Genomic DNA, 12560 nt, shown 5'->3' on the forward strand with positions numbered 1-12560 from the left:
GTCTCGGTCCTACAAGTGCCAGGAGCTGCTTTCTGCTCAGGTGGTCAGCCCTGCCAACACCTTGGTTTTGGCCCGGACTCCCAACCTTCAGAACTGTGAGAGCACCGATCCGCGTGGCTTTGAGTCAGTCACTCAGTGTTGGGGATGTGTGATGTGTATGAAAATGCCCCGCGGAGTGTGTCACATGTCAAAAGGCAGGATGGCCATGTTCATCCAAAACAACAGATGAGACTCGTGCTGAGAAAGGCAGGTTTGGGGGATTCTCAATTTCCAGAACACCTACAATTCTAGGTTTCCGGTAATTCACGGCCCTTCCCGGAACTCACACACCTACCGATACCTGTCCTGCCTGGGACCCCCGGCAGGGGGAGCCCGTTAGAGATGCTGGACGCTGCACCGGCCCGGCCCCCACACCCTGCAGGGCTGTGGCGCACTCAGGACCCTGCGCCAAAGTCACACCCAGGCCTGCTCCTCCCTCCAGAGGGTGAGTCCCAGCGCCTCACCTCTGAGCCCCACCTGGTACCTCCGCCTGGAGCACGGTCCGCGGGCACAGCACAGGGTCTGTATTAAAATCCTGCTGTCCTCTACGACAGTATAACTTCGTATTGTCTACAGAATGGAGGTTCTCTGTCGGCCAGTGCGTGTGCTGTGAGCCTCTGTAGGCCCCCCGCCCCCACCCAGCCACACCTGGAAAGCAGAGGCCGGAGGGAGAGCAGGAGAAGCAGACACTCGGCACCAACAGCTTTCCAAGTCCCGGGAAACCCTGGTGCTGAGGTCAGGTTCACAGGGATGCGGGCTGCCTCCTGGGTACTTCCAATGGGAGCAGGAACACCGCCGACCTTGGCCTCAGACTGCCTCCTGACCTTGACCTCAGGCTGCCTCCTGACCTTGACCTCAGACTGCCTCCTGACCTTGACCTCAGGCTGCCTCCTGACCTTGACCTCAGACTGCCTCCTGACCTTGACCTCAGGCTGCCTCCTGACTTTCCCAGCCTCAAGACAGGTCACTTAGGACCTGGAATGTAAAAAAACCCACACACACACTTCACTAAAGGAATGTTCAAGGGAATGCATGTAGCTGAAGAGACCGCTACCGGCTGAGCTGTGCGCATTCCATAGTCTTGCTTACGGAAGACTAGCGGCCACTGAACGCTGACTTGATGTTTCCCCAAACACTGAAACACCACACAACGAAAGGAGAAAACGCTCCTAGGGAAGCTGCCTGACAAGCCTCAAAGCTAACGGTCACGGGCACATTAAGCATTTGGGATTGTAAAGAAAAGCCCAGATTCATTCAATTCTTAATGAGGCATTTTTTTAAATCCTTGGCAACGTGATATTTTACAACTTATGAAATTCCGCCCCATTCACTTCATCTTATCGCCAGAACCACCTCCGGAGCCGGCGAGGGCAGGCATTACTAACAATTAATTCCACGTGGCAGGCGAGGGGCTGCAGCTCAGGGAGGGGCGGGACTGAACAAACGCCGTCCGAGGGCCACACTTCCCGGCCAAGTCTCCTGGCCCAAAGCCCCGAGGCCAGTTACCTTTACTCCCGATGTGTATACATCCCGGCAGCCCAAAAGATGTGGGGGTGGCCTGAGTAACAGACACACACATGGTAAGGGCTTGACAATGGAAAAGAAGGAAAAAACACCTGGCGGGTGATGTGGGACAAGTGGGGAGGGTAGTTAACAAAGACTCTGACTTACAGTCTAAGAAAACTGACTTTCAAGCAAAACAAACAAAAAACAAAACAAAACAAAAAAAAACCTTACTGGGAAAGGGGGTTGATAGACTATCATAACCTTTTTATTTGAAAAAAGCACCTCAGCTCCTTAAAGCAGGCGCCTGGGCTCCCTCCTGGTCAGTGAACCCTCGGAAAGCCAGGCCTGCCCCCATCACACCCGCGGCGCAGAGCAGTGGAACTCGCTAAGCTTCAGTGAACACATGACCGGAACACAACCCGAGGACGCACGGGAAAGCCCCGGGGTTTCTAAAGACCCCTCCCAACACGGTCCCTACAAACAAACCGCATGGAGCAAAGCACTTTTTAAAAAAATAAGAGAAGACAAAAACCCCACTAATTTAAGTGAAAATTGTACCTCAGTGGCATCACTACCTGACCAAACAGCTATCATCTATTTCCAGCCCCTGTAATCACCCAAATAAGAACAGCAGAGACAGGCATGTGGCTTTGAAAAACCAAGCCCTGCCCTGGCCAGTTTTACTCAGCAATTGTCCGCCCTCGGACCAAAGGGTCACGGGTTCAATTCCCGGTCAAGGGCATGTACCTCAGTTTCGGGTTTGATCCCCAACCCTGGTCAGGGCACATGTGGGAGACAACCAATCGATGTGTCTTTCTCACATCGATGTTTCTTTCTCCTTCCTCTCTCTCCCCCCTCCCCCCTCTCCCCTCCCCGTCCCACTATCTCTAAAACTCAATGGGAAAAAATATCCTTGGGTGAGGATTAACAACAACAACAAAAAATCAATCCCTGTCCGGCCCGTGTGGCTCAGTGGTTGAGCGTGGATCTATGAATCAGGAGGTCACGGTTTGATTCCAGGTCAGGGCCCTTGCCCAGGTTGCAGGCTTGATCCCCGGTAGGGGGCATGCAGGAGGCAGCCGATCAATGATTCTCTTGCATCATTGATGTTTCTATCTCTCTCTCCCTCTCCCTTCCTCTCTGAAATCAATAAAAATATATTAAAAAAAAATACAGCCCACCAAGTTCTCATCTTACAAAACATAAATTGAAAGGGAGATTAATATTTTAAAGGATTAATTACTATATTCCTTAGAATTGGAGCTTTCTAAGTCCCTTAACATATGACGCTTTTTTTTTTTGCACGTAATCATTTTAAACTGTTTTAAACCATTACACAAAACCACGTACACCTACTCAGGGCACTCCCCAAATTCCACTTCTTTCAGACTCCCCGGATTAATTCTCGTTAGAGACTGGGACACACGGAAGCTACCGGTGGCAGACTTCACACAACACGCAAAAGATTGACGAGCGGCTCCTGGCAGGAGTTCTGCCCCCAGCTACTTCATTAGGAACCCATCAAACCAACTGGCTACAGGACAGATGTTGCAAGTAAAATGTGATTATGAAGACTATGCAAGACAACATTTTTAAAAGTTGCTTAAGCTTCCACCAAAGACCCTGGTCCTTCACTCTGAGATGACGCGCACACCCTTGGGGAAGCGGAGGGAAAAACAAACTCCGCTCTAGAAGACCCATTTTCACAGACCTCCGTTGTCGGCCACGGCCACTCAGAGGACGCGCGTCTGCCGCACGTGGTTGGAAGAAGCGAAGGTCTGGGCTCAGAGGCTCTCCCCTCGTTCCAGACCCTCCGCTGAGAGGAAACGGAAAGGAGGAAGAGCAGAGTGACTTCATTCCAGGCCGGAACCAGACCCAATAAATTCTACTCAAGTACTCGACACTGCGCAACCAACACTAGGAAGTGACAGCAAATAGGGAAATCCGGATCTTCAGGCCACTGTGGGGAGCTGAGGAAAGGCAGATTCTAAATCGCACAAACCACCTGGTGCGTGGTAGAGGGAAAGCCCTCCCTCAGCTCCGCCTCCTCCTGCTGGGCCCACGCCGCGCCCACCTCCGCGCCCACCTCCGTCACAGCACCCACCCAGCAGCGCCACCCCTCAGCCTGTCCCCAGAGACCACGGCTCTCGCAGGGCCTCTCTGGGGAGCGTCACAGAGAAGGTGCCACCTGAACGGAGACCTTGAAAAGGAGGAAGCGGACCGGGCTGGCGTGGCTCAATGGTTGAGCTTCAACCTAGTAACCTGGAGGTCACGGTTCGATTCTGGATCGAGGCACATGCCCGGGATGCTGGCTTGATCCCTGGTAGGGGGACAGCGGGGGGTGGGGGAGCATGCAAGCTGATCAATGATTCTCTCTCATCATTGATGTTTCTATCTTTCCCTCTCCCTTCTTCTCAATAATCAATAACAATATATTGGGGGGGGGAAGGAATGAGTAAGCGGAGCTGGAGTGTCTGCAGCTGGGAGGGAGGGATGGGCGGGGTTAAGGGCACAGATGGCAGCACTGAAGGGCCTGCGTGCCGAGTTTGGACGCTGCAGCTGAGGCTGTGACATTTCATCCCGCATTCCCGTTACTTATACATCAGCTCGTTCAGAGCGTTTCAGCCTGGATACTTGAGTGCTTGGCGCAGCTCCCAAGAGGGAAAGCCTGCCCCCGCCCCTGCCCCTGCCCCTGCCCCTGCCTCCCTGGGGAAGAGTCATCGCTGGGCCCTGACGCGGTTCCGAGCTCGAGGAAAGGGAAAAGGAGTGATTCCACTGGGTTTAAGCAGCTGAGATGCGGAGCCTGCAGGGCGGCCAGGCCTGACACCCGGCTGAAAGCCGTTTCCCCATCCACCACCTCGCCCCCGGTCCCTGCAGAAACCTGACCTCTAGCTGTAACCGCCTTGGCCGCATTCCGTGGGTGTGGACTCGCCGCCCTTCCAGCCCGCCAAATGCTGGGAGGGCTCCCTGCACTCCCCGGGCGCTCAGAGCTGCAAAGTTAAATCTGCTTTTCCAGATTTTTTTCTCCCCAGTCCTAACGGAAGAAATCCAGAAGCGCGGGGCAGAGGGCTGGGCGCCCTCCAATCGGGGCCGGCTCCTGCGCCCGCTCGGCAATCAGGAGACTCCCAGGCCAGAGGGGCCAGTGCCGCGGGCGGGTGGGCTCAGTGACAGCCCCGCGCTCCCAGGAGCAGGCCCAGGAGGGGAGAGGGGCGGGTCCCCGAGGAACCGAGGCCGCTCCGCTTCTGCTCATCCGGCAAATAAGACAATAAATAAAAGAGGGGCCGGGCAACGCTACCCAGGCCAACTGCGCCCCTGCCCGCACCCCGAAGGGCACCAGGACCCTCACAAGAACCCCTCAACACAGAGCCCCCAGCGTGCGCAGGCGCCACACACACACACACACACACACACACACACATGCATTGGGGGACAGGCCAGGGTTCACACGCCGACAAGCCGTGTGGGAAGGGGACGGGACAGAGCCCCCCAACTCGCAGGATGGCTAGGGCACCCCCCGCGCGGGTCCAAGCAAACCCACCGTTGGTGACACCCGAACAGTGTGAGCCAGTCGAGGGGACAAGGAGCCCCCATTCTGAGGGTCCAGGCAGTCACCCCAATGAGAGGCAGTGAACCAGTCACACCGGGGGGGGGGGGAGGAGGTCTCCTATTCGCAGGATGTCGGGGCCCACGCGCGAGGGCCCGCGCAGGGCTGCCTTCGGGGACACACAGACAACGGGGAACCAGCACGCCTTGGGGGAACCGGGTCCGAGACGGTCAGAGCACCCCACTTTTCCAGTGACCAGACCCCTGCGCGGGTCCACGCAGAGTCGCAGCAGGCGCGCCCCTCGGTGCCACCCCGAGGCCCAGACAATACCAGGCGCCCGGGCTCGCGACGGCCGGTCCTCCCCGTCCCCGTCCCCGTCCCCGTCCCCGCGCCCGCCCCACTGCGGCTCAGGGCGGCGCCCGCCACTTGGAGCGGCGACCCCGCGGCGCCCGTTCAGATCGGCCACACCCGGCCCGGGACCCCTGTCCCCCCGGAACCTCTGCCGCCTGGGACCCCGGCCCGGGAACCCTGACGCCTGGGACCCCCGCCCGGTCCCGTGACCCCCGCCCTCCCAGGCCGGGACCTGAGACCCCAGCCGGGCTGGAACCCCCTTCCGGCCCCGAGTCCCCGCTCGGTCCCTGGACCCCCCACCCGGCCGAGCAACCTCGCCCGCCCGTGAACCCCACTCTCCAGGGACCCCCGCCCCGCCGCCCGCAGCCTCACCTCAGGCCGCCGCCGGCGCCCGGGCCCAGCGGAACGGAACCCAGCGGCCCGCAGAGCCGCGGCCGCCGCAACAATGGAGGCCCAGGGCGGGGCGCCGCCGCCCGTCTCAGCTCCCCTCAGGCCGGGCTTCGGGCTCCGCGGAGCAGCCGCCGGCGCGAGGAGCCGCGGGACTCGGGCACCGCGCAGGCGCACTCGCCCCGCCCGCGCCCCTCGGCCCCGCCCCCGGCGGCGCCCGGCGTCCAGGGCCCGCCCCCAGGCCAATGGGGAGGGAGAGGCGCGGAGGGGGCGTGGCCTAGGGAAACAAAGGGAGGTGGGGTGGGGCGGGGCTGCGGGGGCGGGGCTGCGGGGGCGGGGCTGCGGGGGCGGGGCTGGTCCCGCGGGGAGGCCGGGCCTAGCAGCTGCCCCATCCGCGGCCCAATGGGCGAGGGGAGGCCAAGCTTCATGTCCATTGGGAATCCGCTCAGCTGGCCTGGCTCATCCCAAACCCAGAACTCAAACTCGAAGGCTTGGTCTGCTGTACATAAAGGGAAACTGAGGCCCAAGGAGCGAGACCAATTGCTGCCCCAAGTCACAAAGTCCCATTCGCTCGTTCACCTTTTATTCATTCAACAAACGTTGCAGCCGCTTGTGGGAGGTGCGTCAGGAGTGGGAGCGCCTTCAAGCAGGCCCGGGGTCTCGGGGTCGCTTTAACGCCTGGAAAGGAAGCCAGGAGCCCAGCTGCCACCCCTTCCTGCGTGGACCCTTTTGTGGTTCTGCTCTTCCCACCGAAATGCCCTCCTTCCCTGGCCTGTCACCCCATACTTCCGGACACCACCCATCACCTTTCACCTCTGTCCTCATCCGTCGCGGTATTTGCTCTCTAGGGAGGCCTCATGTGCCCCCCACTGGTTTTTCCCTGTTACCAGCAGCTCCCACAGAGTCTCCAGGATGCCCCCATCCCTGCCCAACCTCTGCGTGATGAGGTGTTGGGGTGACCCATGGCTCGGCCAGATGCCCTCCTATTCACCAGGGATGCTCTTACTGGAAATCTCCCTCCCAGGCTTTAAACACAGTGCGGTCACTACCAGATCCTTATCCCCAGCCCGACCTCTCCCGGCTGGATGCCCAGGAGGCATCTTACACCTGCCAGGGCCAAAGCAAGGAGCTTCACTCAGTGCCCTAACCTGCTGCTCCAAGGCCTCTCCATCCACACAGGCTCAGGCTCCAGTGTGGAACCACCCTCTCCCTGGCCCCTCTGCAGTCCCCGCGTTCCCAGGGCCTCGCCCACCGTGCCTGTCATAGCAGCTGCAGCTGCCCTCTGAAGTGTGACCTCCTGCGAGGACAAGCAGGGGTCTGCCTCGGAGTCGGAGTCATCGCTGTGCCAGAGCAGGGCCAGGCACCCTGCAGGCACTCAGGGAATGCTGGCTGGCTGGCTGGCTGGCTGGCTAGGTAGGTGGATGGATGGACGGATAGATGTGTAAGGTCTTGACAGTGACTGGAGCAAACCCCATCCCCATCTCCCTGCGCGCGCGCGCGCACGCACACCCACACGCACATACACACACACACACACACACACACCTGAAAACCTGGCTCCTGATCTGATTTGCCAACAAACTCCTGCAGGAACATAAGCAGCTCCCCACCCCTCTCAGCCAGGGCCGCAGTGTGGTGCGGGGATGTGCTCAGAGGTCAGGAAAACGCATCTCGGCACATTTCAGCTGAGTCCTCTGCTCAGGGCATAGCAGGCATCACTTAGCATTTCAGCAGCCGTGTCCTCACCTGGAGCTCTGACTAGGGTCAGCTCCACTTCCAAGCTCACTCGGGTTGATGCCAGATCTCACTTCCGGGGGGCTGTGGGCCGGAGGCTGTCCTCAGGTGCTACAGAGCCTCCCCCAGGGGGTTCCTCACAGCGTGGAGGTGAGTGCTTCAAAGCATGTAAGTAGAAGCTCTCTGTCTAGTGAGTAAGGATGAATTCTGAGTAATGGAACCTGACCATGGGAGTGACAGCCCACTGCCTCGGCCACCCCGATTGGCTAGAAGCTGTCCCAGGCTCCCCCTGCACTCAGGCAGCGGTGCTGGGGGGATCAAGTGTGCCCAAGGCCGACTCCCAGAAACTGAGTTAAGAAATGAGTGCTTTGCCCTGGTCGGCTTGGCTCAGTGGAGAGAGCGTCGGTCTGCGGACTGAAGGGTCCGGGGTTCGATTCCGGTCAAGGGCATGGACCTCGATTGCAGGCTCCTCCCAGGCCCAGGCCCTGGTAAGGGTGCGTGCAGGAGGCAACCAATCGATGTGTTTCACTTACATCGATGTTTCTCTCTGTCTCTCTTCCACTCTCTCTAAAAAAACAATGGAAAAACACCTTCGGGTGAGGATAAGTAAATACATAAATAACAAATTAATTAATTAAACATCTCTCTTGCCCCTAGCATGAAGGCCCCAGGAGAATGGAAGTGGAGTCTGTTCTGGGGCCGTAGGTGGATGGCTGGCCCTTCTCCCCGCCCCACCCTCTCCCCACCCTCTCTCCCTGGCCATGTTCCGCTATAGAGACCCAAAGAGCTTCTGGCTTCCCAGCTTCCCCGGTCGCGGAGGTGGTCATGTGACACCGTCCTGGCCGGGGAGACGAGTGGAAGTTGGCTGGAAGGCCTCTGACCGGGGTGCCCTGCAGCCCATTTAGACCAGACCCCAGGGGTGAGTGTTTATTGTTCAGGAATTTTGCAAGTCGGTTGTTCAACACAGTTAGTCACTACTTAACCATTAAGTTGCATAAACTTACAATGAAAAATTATATTAAAAACAAAGAGAATACTCAGAACTACTCCCTAATTCGTTTACGACAGCTTACCATGATCTGCTTCAAAGCATTCTGCATCCACTGTAGCTGTGTGATGGAAATGCTATGTGATGGCATGCTGCGGGAGTCTCCTCCCACAGACACGGCCGATAACGTCATGTTGATAGTTTGAGATCAGAGGTGGTGGGAGAATTTACACCACAGAAATTGGCAGCTGCTGCAAATCAGGCCTCTTCTCCTTCCTCCCACCCCAGAATGCCAGGAGTTGAAGACTGACCAGCGCCCCTCGCTGCCCCACGTTAGTCCATTGCTGTCTGGGCAAGGGAACAGACGCAGCTGACCCTGTCTTTGCTCAGCAGCAGGGATTCCTACCCGGAACGCACACGTGGTGTCTGGAGCCGGAGCCGCCATCTCACAACCACGAGCACCGTCGGAATCAGAGAGATTCTGACTCTTGCACCCTCGAGCCCCTGAGCCAAGACCTCCCATCAACTACCTCCAGATTCTCTATTCGATTAAAACACCAAGTCCTTGACTCGCTTAAGCCACGTTAGTCCATTGTTCTGTGACTTACAGAACTCCTGACTGAAGTACACAGGCGTTCCACAAAATCTGTGGGTGAGTAACCCGGCCTGAGGCTACTTCCTCAGCACCCATCCGACGGGGCTTCCATCCGCCCGGAGCCAGCCACGCAGGTGCCCCAGCTGAAGAGAATGCTTCCCGTTTAGGAACTGAAACGTGGAGACCGCTTTATAAGGGCAGAAGGAAGTCCAGGCCCGCCTGGCCCCCAGCCTCTCCAAGGCCGTGCTCACGCGATGGGGAGTAGATCAGGTTTAGTGATCTAAGAGTGGGACCGGCACTTCCTGTGGGAACTCCTGACCTCGTTTGATGCTGTGAAGGGGAAAGGGGTGGCTTAGTGCCCGAGACCTCTTCCCCGACCCTCTTTAGAAAATAATAAATTACACGCTGTGTACAGGCCCAGGTGGATTCTGGGGCTCAGGGGGGCAGAGGTCAGCCACGTGGGCACCTGCGGGAAATCCAGGTCCGGTTTGGGAGGCGCTGTCGGCTCACCGATGCGATGAAAGCCCCCGGCCCGCTGCAGGCACCTGTTGCTATGCAACCAAGGCCCCAAACCCAGCGGCTTAAACAACTGACGTTTATTAACTCACAGCTTAACTGGTCGCCTCTGGCTCTAGGTCCCTCAAGGTTTCAGTTAAACCAAGGGTGGACCCTGGCCAGTGTGGCTCAGTGGGTGGGCATCATCCCATACACCAAAATGTTGCTGGTCCGACTCCCAGCCAGGATGCCCGGGTTTCGGGCTGGATCCCCGGTGGGGGCGTGCAGGAGGCAGCTAATCGATGTTGTGCTCTCCTGTGGAGGTTTCTCTCTCCTCCCTTTCACGCTCTCTGAAAATCAATGGACAAAATGTCCCTGGGAAAAGACTGCTCACCAACACGCTGGCCTTGTCTCCTCTGACACGCGGGTGTCTGCGTTTCCCAGATGCCTTTGCAGTTGGGTGGGGTCATGGGACAAGTTCTGGCCAACAGGCCGGCCTGAAGGTGGCACGTGTCCCTTCTGAGCCTGCCCCAGGGCCTGCTGGTTCGTCACACACGCCCGCTCCCTCCGCTGCCGTGAACTCTGGGGCTGTGGGTTGGGATTTAAGTAGCTTGGGACGCACAGCCCCGGGGGAGAAGGGTCCAGGAAGGAGGCCTCGGGCTCTGACACCTCCCTGCCCATCGGCCCTGGGTTCCTGACACCCCAGGTGGGGGTCGACTCGGGAAGGGGGCTGGCGTGCAGAACGGAGCCAGATGTGGCTGGTGCAGGGCCTTAGCACCTGGGCAAGCGGGGCTCGGCGCACCCCGAGCTCTGGAGCAGGGACCGTCCCGGGCGCTCCACTCCCAGGGCCGTGCCGGGCGCAGACAGACAGGCGCTGGGCACGCGCGCTCTAAACTGACCTCGTATCCCGGGCACCCTCGTGGCTGGACGGCGTGGAGATCCCGGGCTCCTGGGGCACCGGGGCCCAGGCCGGGCAGCGGCCGTTTCTAACCTTGAGCCACATCGGCTCCTGAACCCGGACATGTGCAGCCCAGCTCCGCAGTCCCGCGGCCGCGCTTCACACGCGTGTGCTACCATGTGGACAGCGTGCGTACAGAAGTCCCATCACCACAGGGAGGCCTCGGGCCGAGCTATCCTTGAGAAGCCGGGGCGAGCAGTGTCCGCACGAGCTCCTGTCCCACCACCAACTACCCCAGTGGCACCCAGGCCAGAGCTGCCCAGGACCGTCAGCCCCCGGTGTGCCATCCGGGGAGGGCAGCGTCAGGGACCAGATAAAGAACCTGCTGGCACCCGGCAGGTGTAAGAGACAGCAGTGTGGCCGTGACGGGAGGGACAGGCACCAGGACCCCACGAGGTGGGGTGGCGAGTGGGGCTTAGAGGGGAGCCACTGGGAGCCGGGCATGATCCTGTTGATGTTTTCAAAATGTCACTCTAGCCCTAGCCGGTGTGGCTCAGTGGATAGAGTGTCGGCCTGCGGACTGAAGGGTCCCAGGTTCCATTCCCATCAGGGCACATGCCCGGGTTGCAGGCTTGATCCCCAGTGGGGGGCGTGCAGGAGGCAGCCGATCCATGATTCTCTCACATCATTATGTTTCTATCTCTCCCTCCCTCTCCCTTCCTCTCTGAAATCAATAAAAATATGAATTTTTAAAAAAATGTCACTCTAGAGACCGGCTGAGCCATGCCCTGGAGCAATCAGGGGTCCCAGGCCTGTGGCCTCCCCTCATCCCACGCCCCCCCAGCCCCCGGTCCGGCCCCTAATGGCACCCCCCACGCTATGCCCACGCCCAGTGCCACCCTCTCCCCACGCACCATCAGAGAAGGGCTGGCCCGTTAGGAAGGGCCCGCGTTTCTAAGAAGCGGCGTGGCACGTTCACAGGTTAGAATACACTGTCCTTTATTTCCCGGTTCCCGGCGCCTGCCATCCATCGCACGAAGGAGGAGACGGGGATTTCCAGTGGCTCGGGCTCAGATCGCTGAGTGGACGGAAGCGTGTTAGGTGCTAGAATTTCCCCTTCCCTGGCCGAGCCGGGCTGGCGGGAGCCGGGCGCCACAGGCCTGGCGTGTGCGGGGCTGGGAGGAAGCTGAGCAAGGCTGACTCACGGGCGGGACGGCCAGGACACAGGGGTGCGGCTCCACGGGACGCCGGGAACAGACGTGGGCGACGCCTGGCTGGTTTCCACAGGCCTCTCGAGGCCCTTCACAGACACGGTGACAGGGACCGGACCACCCAGCCCCGGGGACAGCCCGCGCCTCTCAGCGGGACCGCCGATCGGACAGTGCCGCAGCCTCTGCCCTGAGGGTCGGTGTCCGTCCCAGGACCACCCACGAGGCATCGCTCCGGGGCCACATGTGTGTGTTCTCTGTGGGGAGGTGGGGCACTGCTGGCCATGTCACCAAAAAGCCACACGGGGCGTCGGCCCGAGTACACAGAAGTCCCGATCCCGGGCCCTGGCCGCCGGGGAGGCGGATCCGCCCCGAGGCGTGGAGAATAACAGCGAGGAAATCGCCGTGGACGTGGACGTCACACGCACTGACACACAGCATTATGGGGGGGGGGCGGCCTTTCGGGGGACCGTGTGACAGGTACGAAAGAAAGAGACGCAAAATAAAACATTCGAGGAGTCCATGTGCGAGGGACACGGAGCACGGAGACCACACAGCGCGGAGGGCGGGGCTGCAAACTACACTCTTCATCCCCGTGGTCTCAGGGCCCGCGGGCGAGCTTCTTAGTAAAATAAAGCTTTGTGTTCCTGTACAGACATCCTTTAGGCATCTGGGGGGACGTGGGAGAGCCGTGAGGGCACGAGGGCCTGGAGGAAGACCCTGTGCACAACCAGCGGCAACGCCCGTCACCCCACACTTGGCACCGCCCTGGGGCCCCCGGCTGCAGGCCACGAGCCAGGTCCCTCTGGGGCCCG

General features: G+C 59.6%; 1 protein-coding gene across 1 annotated transcript in view; it reads right to left on the reverse strand.

Annotated features, from left to right (window-relative positions):
- AFAP1 (actin filament associated protein 1) overlaps window positions 1-5997 on the reverse strand; it is a 77196-nt gene extending 71199 nt beyond the window's left edge. The window contains 1 exon segment of the mRNA XM_079774771.1: window positions 5813-5997. The gene's annotated coding sequence lies outside the window, so the exon portion shown is untranslated.
- Between the last annotated feature and the right edge of the window lie 6563 nt (window positions 5998-12560).

Source organism: Cnephaeus nilssonii (assembly GCF_951640355.1).
Source record: "Cnephaeus nilssonii genome assembly, chromosome: 1".
NCBI classification, from domain to species: Eukaryota; Metazoa; Chordata; class Mammalia; order Chiroptera; family Vespertilionidae; genus Cnephaeus; species Cnephaeus nilssonii.